The following is a 14,350-nucleotide window of genomic DNA, read 5'->3' on the forward strand; positions in this document are numbered from 1 at the left end:
GAAGGAAGAGGGAGAGGGAGGGAAGTGTTGTACCTACCTCCACGCGCCGCGCCGCCGTGGATCCCCGCCGGAGCAGGTGCCGCCACCATGGATCTGGCCCCAGCCGTCGTGGATCTGGCCCCAGTCACCGACGTCGTCGTGGATGCCCCAGCCGCCGCCGCCGCGAGGAGGGAGGGGGAAGGCCGCCGTCGTGGATCCGCGCCGTGTCGATCCGCACCATGGAGAGGGAGGGAGGAAGGCCGCCGCCGTGGTGAGGTCAGATCCGTCGGGGACGTCGTGGTAGACGCCGCCGCCACCTTGCTGTGGCGGTCCTTGCCGCCGGGAGATGCAGGTCGCGCCTCCTCTAGAAGCAGCTCGCCGGCTTGAGGGGAGGGGGCATCCCGCGGCCGCGCGTGGAGGTGCAGCTCGCCGTCAGCCTTCGTGGAGAGCTCACCGATGCGGCCGCGTCGGAGGGAGCAGGGCAGGCGGCGGTGTCCGAGGGAGCAGGGGACGGCACGCCGGTGGGGGCCGTCGCGCCGGGGGCAGGGCCGGTCGCCACGCTGGTGCTGGCCTTTGCGTCAGAGGCAGAGAGTGGGGAGGAAGAGAGGCCGTCGGGGCGGCCTGACCTGGAGCGCGTGGGGAGGAAGAGAGTGGGGAGGAAGAGAGGCCGACTGCGCCTAAGTATACCTATATATACGTGACGAATATCGGGCCATCCTTTTCCGTGGCGGGCTTTTAATGTTGTCCGCCATGGTAAATTGATTTACCGTGGTCCGCCACGGTAAATCGATTTACCGTGGCAGACACCTTACGATGTCCGCCACGGTAAATAGGGTATTTACCGTGGCGGACATATTAAGATGCCCGCCACGGTAAATCGATTTACCGTGGCGGGCAAAAGTGCCCGCTGCGGTAAATAAAAAATGTCCGCCGCGGTAAATCGTGGGATTTACCGCAGCGGGCAAAAATAGGTGCCTGCCACGGAGTGCAAAAGTGCAGCGCTGCGCATATTCGTTTGTGTAGTAGTGAGACAAATATTCCCCTAGATTTGGGGACTCCATCCCTAGAAAACTCAGGTATGCAGCCATCCCCTCCCGACAACATTTTCTTCTGTTTGCGCGCATGACATCGAAGGAGAATGGAGAGAGCACAGTGAGGTTGGATCCGGCGTGGGGGTGTGGCCCGGCAGTGAGGGCGAGCTCGGCTCCAGCCATGGCGCTGGCGGGCACGCTCCGACGTGGGCAAACATGGCCTCAGTATAGGCGTGAGCGGCCCCAATGACGGCCCTTTTGGCCCCGGCAGCGGGCGAGCTCAGGCCCAGCAGCGGCGCTTGTGGCCCCGGCCGCGGGCGAGCTTAGCCCGGTGGCAGCACTTGTGGCCCCAGCCTTAGGCTAGCTCAGCCCTGGCGGCAACGCTTGTGGCTGGCGCGGGAAGCCTTGACGGCGGGGCAGGCGGCCATGACGGCGGCGCAGGCAGCACCAACAAGGGAAGCCATGGTGGCGCGGGCGGGCAGGAAGAAGAACGGTGCTAAAGGAGGAAGAAGGAGTCCGAGGATGATAGGTGGCCCCACTTAACAGCTGTCAGAGTACAGGCGTGATAATATCCCTTTCATCTCCATCCCTCCCACTAACGAGGAGCAAGGATGTCCCCGTACTCCCAACCAAACGCGGAGATGAAAGCATCCTACCCCGAGTGGATCCATTTCATCCCTCTCATCCCAAAAACAAACACATCCTTAGTAAGGATTTTTTCGGCCGTTTTCATTCTTAATCTATTTGGATTCAGCTGAATGGATCTTCACATTTCCCTTTGGACGCCTTCCGAAGGTATATCTTCCTGCGTCCGTCCAGCCAGAGGCCCCTTTGGATGATATTACTGTAGATTCTCTTAAAATAAAGTTCATATAAAATAATTATTCTAGCACCCACTGAGGGTGAGACGATCTGGAGGTGAAAGAATGTGGGAAAGAATAAGAAGCAGGACAGGGTTCCCAATGTAAATGTAAGAGTAAAATGCACCCAGAGTCCTTAAACTTTTTGGGTTTTCCCATCTGGGTCCTCAAACTAAAAAAGCGACTATCGGGGTCCCTGAACTATTGTCACCGTGCACCAATGGTCTAAAACCTGCCATGTCAGCACTAACATCTAACGTGGCAGTGCCAGAGTGACAGCTGGACGACGTGGCCATACTACCTTCTAAAACAAACCCTGCCACGTACTCTTACTCACTCCCAAGTCCCTCCTCTCCATCCGGGCGGCGTCGGGGCGGACCACGAAGGTGCCGTCGCCCTTGCAGGGCCGCAACCATGGAAGCGTGGTCGGCGCCGGCGTCTCCGGGCTGGTATCCGCCCGCGAGGGCCACGGTCATGGAGCAGAGCGGCAGCAACGAGCATTGGCTATACAACCCGAAGACCGACGCCAGCGATCCTCTCGGTGTCGGCGCTGCTGGCGTGCACACAGCGGCGTCTCCGCCTCAACGTGCCTAGGGATAGCATATGGGCTTCTCCGACTTCCGAGTTCCGACTCCATCCCGGCGTTGAGCAAGGAGCGCAAGGGCAGGTTCCCGGGTAACTACTCGCATCGGGACTTCACGTTCCGATTCTTCCTGGAGAAACAAGGAGTGACCGGGTATGCCTGGTTAGTAGCCATTGGCTCCGCCTTGGTTGAAACGCCCGTCGCCGCCGGTACCCGGGTCACGACGAGTACCTCAGGTACATCAGGGACTTCTGTGATGCGTTCGGGCTCATGAACGACGTCGTCAGGCTCAACACCAAGGTCCTGCACGTCGGCCTGGCGGCGCGGCGCATAGTTGACGATGGCATGATGCGCTGGACGGTGAGGTGCTCGTCGAGACATGGTGATCGACTGTGACGGCGAGGTGGTCATCGCGGAAGAGGTGTTCGACCCTGTCGTCGTGGCCTCCGGCCAGTACGCCCAGCCAAGACTCCCAACCATCAGCGGTATGGACAAGTGGACGAGGAGGCAGCTGCATTCCCACTCGTACCACGTCCCGGACTCCTTCAGCGTCGTCGGCCTCGGAGAGAGTGACAAGGAGATCATGTTGTAGCTCCGTGAGGTGGAGAGAGAGGTGCATATCAGCGTCAAGTTCATGGACGACGCCACCGTTGTCTCCGACATGAGGAAAGCTCTGTCCATGAACCACAACCTGCACCTGATCCAGCTAGCATCCTGGTGTCACCTGACCTGACTAATGTGATCGATCTTTGCTTTGCATTTCGCAGATCGAGTGCTTGTGTGAGGATGGGCAGGTAACGTTCGCCGATGGCTCTCATCGCGGGCACGTTCGCCATGGTCGCTGGGCGCGAGCTCACGATGTGCCACTACCGGGCTCGAGCTCGCGATTTGCCGTGGACGCCGTGGGGCGTGCGTGCCCGGGCAGCGGCGCTCTGCCCGCCGCCGTGTCCCCGCAGCTGCCACCTCCGTGCTGCCGGCAGCAATCTCCATGATTGTGCATGGGCAAGCGAGCACGGGCTGCATGCCGCAGCCGCCAGGTGGGCGCATGAGCAAGTGCCGCCGCCAGGCGGGCGAGGGGCGAGGCGCCATGCCATGCGGACGAGGGAGCAACAGACGGACGAGGAGGCAGGTTTTTTTTAGAAGATAGCATGGCCACGTCGTCGAGCTGCCACTGTGGCACCGCCACTTTGGATGCTGTGTGCGGACGTGGCAGGTCTTGGACCATTGGTGTATGACGACAATAGTTCAGGGACCCAAATAGTCACTTTTTTAGTTTGAAGATCTAGACGGGAAGACGGTAATAATTTAAGGACCATGGATGCATTTTACTCTAAATGTAACAAAAGTATAAAATCGATAGGGTGATTTACAAATAGGCTTGGATTCTTGATTCAAAATTGTCTTCAATATTTTAGGAGCGGGATTTTGAAAATGATTGGAGAAGCTCAACAAATATACTCTATATATTTTGTAGCTATTTATTTAGAAAACTCATTGATTACCAATTGATTTTATAGGAACTATTGAGATTTTCTTGCCGCCAATTGATTTGGCGTTATATCCTGCAGGTCAGGTTCCAATATATTATCACCATCTGATTTGACGGCAGGCTAAATTTCCCCGAATGATGTGGCGGTATTTAAATATCACCGTATCAGCAGGATATAGATTGCAAAATTTCCGCTCGTACATTTATTTCTGCTAATAAACATATATGAATTAAAAAATAGTCGACGCCGCCACAAAACCTCTCCGCACCTCTGAAAATCCAGATCTTTGCACCTCTGCCCCTCTCGACTTGTTGCGTTTCCCCAAAACCTCCGCACCTCTCCAGATCTCGGCCTCGATCAAGACCTATCGACCAGACGAGCGAATCTTTCGAGTGTCATTTTTGTAATTTTTTCATCAGACGACCACGACCTGGATGATGCGGAAATGGGGCGATTTGTAAAAATAGGACTCGAAACATCGGTCGTTTGCAGATTTAACACTGGACCCACATTCATGGACACACATGGACCCACTTGTCATCCACCCGAGTGTCATCATAATCCAGGAGTCAATCTTTCGAGTGTCATTTTTGCAATTTTTACGCGGAAATGCAAGAAGGGACAACCGCGCCACCCTTCTCCTCCTCGACCTCCGAAGTCGGAGGAATTCCGTTTAGGTAAGCCCCACTGCACGCCGCGATCCTAATCTGTGTGATATTGCATTGGGGCATAATCATGTGATATTGGATAGGGGATGTTGTCTTGGGTTTTGGAGGTTTCTTATTTGTGCTCGGCTGGAACTGGAAGGTTGCCGGCTGGTGTCATCAAGTTACAGCGTTAGAACTCAATTTCACTTAGAAAAATAAAAATTACTCACGCGTTTTTTTAGGTTATTATTATAGTATGCCTGATTTGAATTATATATGTTCTGGTCAGATTTGAATTTTATATATATATATGTTTTGGTCGAATTTAAATTGTAAATTTAATTTTTTTTAGCGGAAAAATGTACTGTAGGGGCGGTTGGTACTGTCGCCGCCCCTACAAATCGATTTGCAGAGGCGGCTGGTGTTATCAGCCGCCCCTACAAATCAATTTGTAGGGATAGCTACAGTACCAACAACCCCTACAAATCGATTTGTAGGGGCGGCTAGTAACACCAGCCGCCCCTACAAATCGATTTGTAAGGACGGTCTGGGAACCGCCCCTACAAATACATGATTTGTAGAGACGGTATGGTAGGGGCGGCTGGCTGAGCCGCCTCTACAAACGATCTGCAGCCGCCCCTACAAAGCGTTTTTCACGTAGTGGTTCTCTAATCTTCTGTGCCTGACCTAATAATGCTTGATACCAGAATGTGCAGTTTCTGTACATTACGTTTCTCTTGGTAACCCTGATCCTGTTTTCTTGACTTCTGTGCTCGCAGTTGGCGAGCTGGGGAATGGTGGCATAATCTCATTGCTGTTCGAGTCACCCTCTGGCTTTTCAATTTTCAAATATGATGGGGTCCAACTGTTCCTATCAAATGCTATGGAGGTACGGTACGTCCATAAACTCATCTGAAGTATGTACTTGCTTGCTCTGTTGCCCTTTGCCTTGTCATTGATCTCATTTTTTCTGGATTTGCTGTGTCGTCTCCTGCAGAACATCTGGGCAAACTTCGTCAATTTCGAAATCGCAGAAGAGGTCGATACTTACACCTTTCTTTCTGTCTGATCTATGCCGTTTGTTCCTTGTCCACAAAATATTTAACAGAGGAGTGATCTGAATCACAATGATTGCCTTTTTTTTTTGGTTGTGCACTACGTTTCATTGAGGGGAGGAACGAGAGCACAAAGTGGTTGATTAGTTGTTTGCTACTTCAACAGCATTCAAATTCAAACTCTATGCCGTAGTCATGTTTGCAATGCATGTAGTCTGATTCTCTTGCAGTCATGCCTAGAAACCACTTCCTTGCTCGACACGTGAGCAAAGAGATTTACAAATATTTGACAGGTTGAAATGTAGAGGGGAGGGTATTGCTATAATGCTAGGCATTAGTTTTTAGCTACTAGCTGCTGAATATGTATGGTTTAGTCCTCAAACGGTACTACTCCATCCGTTCCAAATTATAAGACGTTTTGGCTTTTCTAAATTTAAAGTTTTTGCTATGCACCTAGATATATGTTATGTCTAGATACATAGCAAATGTTATGAATCTAGAAATGTCAAAATGTCTTATAATTTGGGACAAAAGAAGTATTTAATAACCGAAGAGGACCAATATGGTCCTTGTTGAAAGAGATTATCCTGGCACATTAACTTTTTCTTTAATTGGGAAAAATATGTAGTGGTAAGTAAATCTTCCGTGGAAACATGGGAACCAAATCCAAAAATTTGTATCAAAATGTCAATTTTTAGGTGCATTTGCACTACTCTTCTAGTACACATGGACCTAAAGTTTGTCATTTTCTGGTTTTTTTTTTAGATTGAGTTTGAATCTCAACTTCTACAGGTGGCTATGGCATGTTCGGCTGGTATTAAAGCCGGCTGATAAGCCGGCTGAAGTTGTGTTGTTGTGAGAGAAAAATACTGTAGATTCTAGCTAATAAGCTAGCTGATAAGTTCAAGCGAACAGGCCTACATGGACGGACTATGATTGTTTCAAGTTTTAAAATTTTTTGAGTGGCCAAAGTACACTTTTCTGAATTGGGTCCCATGTTTTCACTGAAGATATTTTCTCTCTTTAATTACACTGCATGTCTGTCTATAACGAGATGGTGTTGGCTCGTAGTGTCAAGGCTGATGTGGAAGTAAAATTGGGGTTATTGATCACAGAGGCCAAGGAAGCTACCTCGATGCATGAAATGCAGGGTTGTGAAGCTGCAGCTAAGCAAGAAATGGCTGAAAGTTCCAAGACGGCCGTGTAGAAACTCCTAAGAGTTTTAAAGGTGCCATGAACCAACATCAATGTTCTGGGTAGCAGGCATTTGATGCCTTACACAAGATGCCAAAAAAATTTAAGCATTGGCTAACATGTTACTTGAAAAATGTACTTGATTAGGTCATATTCTCTATTGTCCTGGAATGGTTCAACTTGCAATTTCTATCTCTTGAATATTTATTAGCTATATTAAATGGTGATATTGTCTTTCATACATTTAGCATTAGTTAGGTTGAAGAAAGCTGGAGTCGTGTTTGTCCATTCGTTGTTGTTGTGCCCTTTTGATCAAAGGTTATTTATCTGTTCTTTACACGATGTTTCTGAACGAATGACTATTCGTGTGTCCGGTGGCATTGTGGAATCCTAGAGATCCTTTTGCTACTACATGATATGTTATATGATGTGCATTTCCTCACGTACAGAGAAGGCAAATCTAGTATCTCACAAAATGGAGATTAGTGTCCTCAAGGTGTATTTGGGCCTGTGTTGACATGAACACATGTAGTTTCATTAGACCTATTTTTTTCCTTCACTTGTGAACTTTCAATCCAATATCCCATCACTACTGGAAACTCGAATACTCCTGTGGGTGATGAATTTTTCTGTGCGTTTTTCTCTGTACACACAGAAAAATTAGTCATTAATGTGTCGGTTTCAAAAACCCTGACAAAAAAATACAAAAACTCATAGGAAAATTCAATTATTTTTCTGTGCGTGACAATACACACAAAAAAATTATAATTATTCTGTCGATTTTGTTGGAACCTACAGAGAAAATAGCAATTATCATGTCGGTCAATATATTACGCACAGAAAAATTCAATCGCACACACCAGATTTAGGGTTGGCGTCCAAACTTTGGCCTCAGCTCCTTTTAGCCCGGTGAATAGCAAATGCATTATATATAAAAAAAACAAAAAAAAATCCTAAACCTGAACCCACGCACAGAACCACCCCGCCGCCTCTCTTTTCATTCTCACCCGCATGCCACCAGGCTACGGGCGGCCTCTCCCGTCGCCCCAGCCCTAGCCCCACCACGCCTCCCGTGCGCCGCCCCAGATCTGCCTCTTCGCGGCCGGCCCTCTCGGCGCGGCCCCTCCCGTGGCGCCGCCCAAGGTTCACCTCTCCGCGGCAGGCCCTCTCGGCGCGGACCCTCCTGTGCGCCGCCGGCCGCCACCCCAGCCCACCAACGGACATCGCCCCTTCCAGCACGTCCCCCCCCCCACGTGCGCTTCCCCAGGCCCGCTGTCGGTCGAGGCCTATGCCAGATTTGTCGGCGACGCACCTGCACGCGACCTCCCTGCGCCAGATCAGCCGGCGGTCTGCACGCGGCCTCCAGGGAGCGGCCCGTCTTGGCGCCGCCAGGTATGCTCGTCGCTTCTGTTCCCTTCCTTCGTGCAAAACTGAGCACGAACCCCAATTTAAGCTATTTGGTTATCTGTATTCAGAACGGATCTGACGTAACCCCAAGTGTAAAGTGATGTACTTTAATCCTCTACTCTAGTGTAAAAGATGATGTATTATTCATGTTTTAGCTTACTAGTAAAGTAATATATTATAAAAATTGCTTTACTCAGTCCGTTCAATTATGACTATCTATGCTTAATAGATGTCCTAGAATATGACTATCTATGATTTAATATGAGTTGCTGTCCCGCATGCCTTTCTGGATAATTTGATTTGTCTGTTTGGCTGGTATTAAAGCCGGCTGATAAGCCGGCTAAAGCTGATTTGTTGTGAGAGAAAAATACTGTAGATCCTAGCTGATAAGTCGGCTGATAAGTTCAAACGAACAGGCCCTAGAATTGATGTGTAGCTTGACCAGAAAAAGATTAATGCCTTTTAGAATAATCTGGAGTTCTTGTGTTAAGTGAAACAGAATAGCTAAAATTAATGAACAAGTCAGCATTGATGGTTTGACTCTCTGGACACATTAGTATTTGAGATTATTTCTCCTTTTTGTTATTCTGTGTAACACAAGACTTTTTGGGGCTTATTTCTGCTCATATTCTCAGTCTCCGTGCTCTGCTCCGCCACTGCTACATGTTGTTTGAGGCTCCATGTGCTCTTTACGAGTTGCTGGTAAGTCGTGCTTTCACAATAACATGTTTAACTTGCTCTCTTTGTTGCATGTATGGCATTTGAGAATAGGTTAATGTCAACATTTTAAAGCATGGTTTGGTCAGCCAGGAATCATGATCCAAGTTGATTTGGCTAGCTGAATTGCAAAACTATGTTCAATTGTGGTTGTGAAAATGTAGAATTCACTAGTTTATCAGTCTGTGGTACTTTTGGAAAAGTATTGTGGCACTATAAGTGAGGTAGCAGTAGCAACCTTCAATGTCTGTTTTCGTTTTTGTTATCCAAGAGAAAATAGCTTCATATTTCTTATTTTGGAAATTTATTATGTGTTGAAATAGATGTATTGCAATTGTGCTAATAATGATTTAGTGGTGCTTCACTGAATGGTGTGGTAGAGAAATATTAAATATAAATGATTTGCTGTCCTGCATGCATTTTTACATATATTAGAAACAGATTCTTGCCGTGTAATAGTACTGATAGTAACTTTATATTTCTTGTTGCTGGTTCCGTTTTCTTAACTCGCCAACCATTCAGATCATGCAAACAAGTGGGGGCACTACTCTTAGGCTCTAAGGGATGATGAACAAATGCAAGCTGACCATGTGAAATGAAAGTTTTGGGTGAGTATTAAGTATCAGTTTTGCATTTCCTTGGCAGTTTTTATGTATGCAATTGAAGGCTTGTAATTTTTTGGCTCGTAGTTGGACTGCCCAAGAATTGTGAGTATATATTCATTCCACTAATTAGTATATATTCATTCCACTATCAACATGTTTTGTAGCTATCAGATCCATCACTTAGAGATTAGAAGATGGAAAGGAAGTAGAAACTAATTAGTATTTTGTGGGGTACTACTCAGAATGGCCTCATGTTGATTGTTGTATAGCTACTGCATTGAAGTTGCATAGCTATGCAGTGAGGAAGTGGCCTTATGTTGTTTTGTAATGTTTCACACCTTGAAACCAGCAATTTGAACATTTTAAACCTTGTCCAATTCATGGTACCACATTCAAATGACTTTACATCTAATTCAGAGGCTTTGCTAATAGTGTTATATTGTTGGAAGACAATTCCACTTACTGATGTAACTTTATTCACATGCAGGCAACTGGTTCTTCTCATGCTGCCTCAGTCTACCAACACTGCTAATGATGTTGGCCACACCAATGGGGACCTTCATGCTGCAAATGTTGGCAACAATCAAGGTTTCAACAACAATGGAGATCAAGCATCGATGTGATGGTGGTGCTTAGTTGCAAAACATGGATGTGGTGGTGGTTTCTTTTGCAGTGTTGTCCTTTTGCACATTAACTAGTAGGAGGCTCTAATCTGTTAGCTTTGGTTTTAGCTATATGACTCAATGATGCATGCTGGTATTTTAGTTATCTTGGCTGAAACTTGAACTACTAAGATGAGATGGTAATGCTTTTGAATGTATTGATGCCGGAACATTTGGACATCATCTATGTATCCTATGAATGTGCTGAACATTTGGACCATGTTTATATGTATGCTATTGATTATGTTGTGATGTGTCATGAAATTACTGTATGGACAATATATATTTTAATATGTTGTTGCTACTGTTTTAAAATAAATTATTCTATGAGTTCACCTAGACCAACAGAAAAATGCATATTTTTTCTATGTGTTTATTTCCTTTTTTCTGTGGATATCTGCACAGAAAAATTAGTTTTAATCTGGGTGAATATAATTTTTTTGTGCGTGTAAGACCGACGAAAAAACTATTTCTGACGGTGAACCAGTAGAAAAATTTTGTTTGTGTTATTTTCTGTTGGTACATCGTCAAAAAAATATTTTTCTGTGGGTTTTTGCACACAGGAGAGTATTCGAGTTTCCAGTAGTGCATCAAAGTTACATGCCAATAATAGGTTAGCCCACTAGCTCAATAATATATGGCAGGCCGGCCCAATGTCGGAACAAAAACAATTGTTCAAGAACAAGTCCAAATAATCTTGAACAAAATTAAAATGCCGTGGTGCAAATATAATGTCAGTTCAACCAAGGTTTGGGTTGGGTAGGTGGTCTTGACTAGAATAAAATGGACAGATTTGGTCAATCTATCCACTATGGCCCATATAGTGTCATATCCCTTCGAAGCTCGCGTAATCCAAATATAAAGTCCACAACAATAATTAATGTTTCCATTTTGGAATAGGCAAGGGTTGCAGGGTTCCAACCGGTTTCAAATGATTGGCTTTGATGTGCTAACAGACATCGCATCTAGCTAGATTAGCTACCATTTCTCTTTTCATTCTAGTCCACCAGAATCTTTGCTTCAGATCGTGAAACATTTTGGTACTTCTAGGGTGAATGGTGTATCTAGACAAATGTGCCTCATCTAGAATTTGTTTCCTAAGAGAATGATCCAAGGAGACTACTAGACGATGTTTGAACCAGGGAATACCCTCAGAATCCTCTCCATTCTTAAGGCGGTTCTGAATATACTTTATAATCAAATCCTATATGTTGCGAAACTCTAGATACTCAAATCCTCATAATCCTATACTTTAAACCCGAATCCTCTCCATTCTTGAGGATGTTCCCAAGTTGTAGATATCAAAGAGTTATGCAACTTTGTAGTTAACAACTTTTTCGTTTAAAATAATTTATCCAAGGATAATTATGTTTGAATTTCTCACATTTGGAATTCAAAATTTTCAAACAACCTCGGATGGAGAAATAACCAAAACCAAAGTTGCAGTACTCTCAACGATATCTTAGTCTTTGTAGTTAAAAATTTTCATTTAAATTCGTTTAGGATCCCAAATACTTATTTCAAAATTGGGTGAAGTGAATCCGAGGGGAATGGTTGTGCCTTTTAGTCACAATTGATTTTGGAGTAGACTGGTTAGGGTAGTTACACGCGAGGCATGAGGCTGCAGGATCGAACCCCCATGTGGCTTCTTGGTGGGGGCCTCCCCGGGTTAAAAAACATTTTTGCTATTTTTAGGCCCAATTTTTGCTTTCTGTGGGAAAACAATTTATAGTTACATCCGCCTCTGGAAATTGAGTCTAGGGGCGGCTGTTGTTGCAAGACATCTCTACAAATCTTATTTCTAGGGATGGCTGAGCAACTGTCTCTACAAATCCCTTATTTCTAGCATCCTAAGTTTAGAGGTAGTTGGCCCCAACCACCTCTATGGAGCATCTACAAACATCTCTAAAATGGTTGGTTGTAGCAGTGATAGTTGCAATTTTTTCCATTTAAGATAAGATTCCTGAGAAGCCAAAATATTTACTATAAAATTTTTATGTTAATATGAAAATGATAGCATCATATACCTTTTCATGAGTGATTGTGTGGTGTGATGGTAGGGGAAGTTGTCCGTGAGGCAGGTTTAAATCTCATCGGATGCACTTGTTCAAAGTACTTCAGAGAAAGGGTTTGCCATGGCTATAATATTTGTGGCAGCCTTGAAATTTAATTTGACCTTGTCTATAATTCTTTATTTTTAGACGACCATATCCAAAAAAAATCATGGGGTAGTGACGGTGCATGCACCAACGGGCTGGGGCGTGTGGGCCTAGCATGGTTGTCCTGGCCCATGTATAGGCATGAAAAAGTGACAAATGATCACTACTACAAAAAAAACTTTTCCAAAGCGTTTTGAATTGGGCCTCATAGGCGGCATTAACCGAGGCGGTCATTTTTTATTAATCGAGGCGGTCCCAACCAACCGCCTCACAAAATCAATTTACAGAGGCTGTTAAAAAATAACCGCCTCCTAAAATCTATTAACTAAGGCGGGCCTTATGAGGCCTGCCTCAAAAAATACCCCCATTTTTGGTGGCCCGCCTCGGTTAATTGTGGCCAAGCCCACTAGCAATGAGAAAAGCCCAAACCAGCCCAATACACACCCTCAATATATATACAGGGGGAAGTTAGGGTTTCACTCACTCCCTCCGCCGCCCCGGCCCTCAGCCCGACACCACGCCTCTCTCGTCACCCCCACCCAACGCCTCTCTCACTCGCCCACCTCTCTCTCCCTCACTCGCCCTCCCTTCTCTCTCCCTCACAGCGCGGGCAGCTCCCCGGTGACGGCGGTGCCTCTCCTTCTCCCCGGCGATGGCGGCGCCTCTCCCTCTCCTCTTGTGGCGACGCGGGCGATGCTGCGGCGCCTTTCCCTCTCCTCTTGTGGCGGCGGGAGCAGCTACGGCGGCACTGGATCTGGTGGTGGAGCGCTCCTCCACCGGCGGCAGAGCGCCCTCCTCCCCCATATCCTTCGGCTACCGTGGTGGCCGGATCCGCCGCTGGTGGCTGGATCCATGAACGTGGTGACCGGATCGAGCTCCCCTAGTGGCGGGTCGAGGAACACCGGTGGCGACGGCACGCAGACCAGATCTGGGCCCAGACCCGGTTTGGGTTGCGGGCTTTTCCTTTTTTTTGTTTTTTCATTTGATTAACCGAGGTGGGCATTTCAACTGCCTCGATAAAGTTTGATTTAACGTGACCTTTGGTCCGAGGCGGTTGAGATGCCCGCCTCGGAAAATCGTTTTTGCCCGCCTCGGAAATTATTTGTGTCGTAGTGGATGCTAGTCCACATAGTAGAATGACCCGGTTGGCATGTCTTATCTACGTTAATGGAATCCTTTTTTATCACAAATGCGGGCTGCATATATTACCAAGTAAGGAAAACATACAGATACAGATACACATATGTACACATACGCAAAGGAAACATGGGAGCTCCAAACTACACAAAGGCCCTCAGCGAAAAAGAAAATGATAAGGAAGTCCTTGAGAGCCTTCGTGTCCAACGGAGTCGCCACCTTTTGCCAACTACCGGCGTCGACCATGTCGCCGGATAATGCTGAGACGAATAGCCCCCATCCACAGGCCCAGGAGAGCACCATCCCCCAGAGGCTTTGAGAAGAGCCGCAGTAGCATCCCGCAATGAACGGGAAGAAGAGCCCTAGCAAACATCAGCCCGGGATACACCCCGTGCAAACCCGGGCCTGAATCTGGCCATCCCAGCGGAGACCGGGAGAAGAGGGAGCCAGACCGTCATACCTGTCCACCGCAACCCTGACAACTTCCCCGCGAGCCTCCCTGCATAGCGCCGCCAACACCATCACTCTAGAATTCGCCGAAATCTGAAGCTGCAGATCCGGTCGACCTCCACCTCACAAGCCCATCGTCGTCTCCGGAGAAGAAGACAGCAAGGTGGATTGGGACAAGGAGGATCTTATTCCACATAAGTCGCGCCGTTTCCACCAAGCAAACGCCGCCAAGATACAAACCCCAAAAGGGACATAATCTACACCGCTAGACAAGGAGATGTAGACCCCACATATCCGAGGCCAGGAGGCCACCAAAGGCGTAGGAGATCGACGCTACGGCCCGGTAGGAGTACAGGAAGTTGGAGTCGCCCTCT

Source organism: Miscanthus floridulus, chromosome 10 (genome assembly GCF_019320115.1).
Source record: "Miscanthus floridulus cultivar M001 chromosome 10, ASM1932011v1, whole genome shotgun sequence".
NCBI classification, from domain to species: domain Eukaryota; kingdom Viridiplantae; phylum Streptophyta; class Magnoliopsida; order Poales; family Poaceae; genus Miscanthus; species Miscanthus floridulus.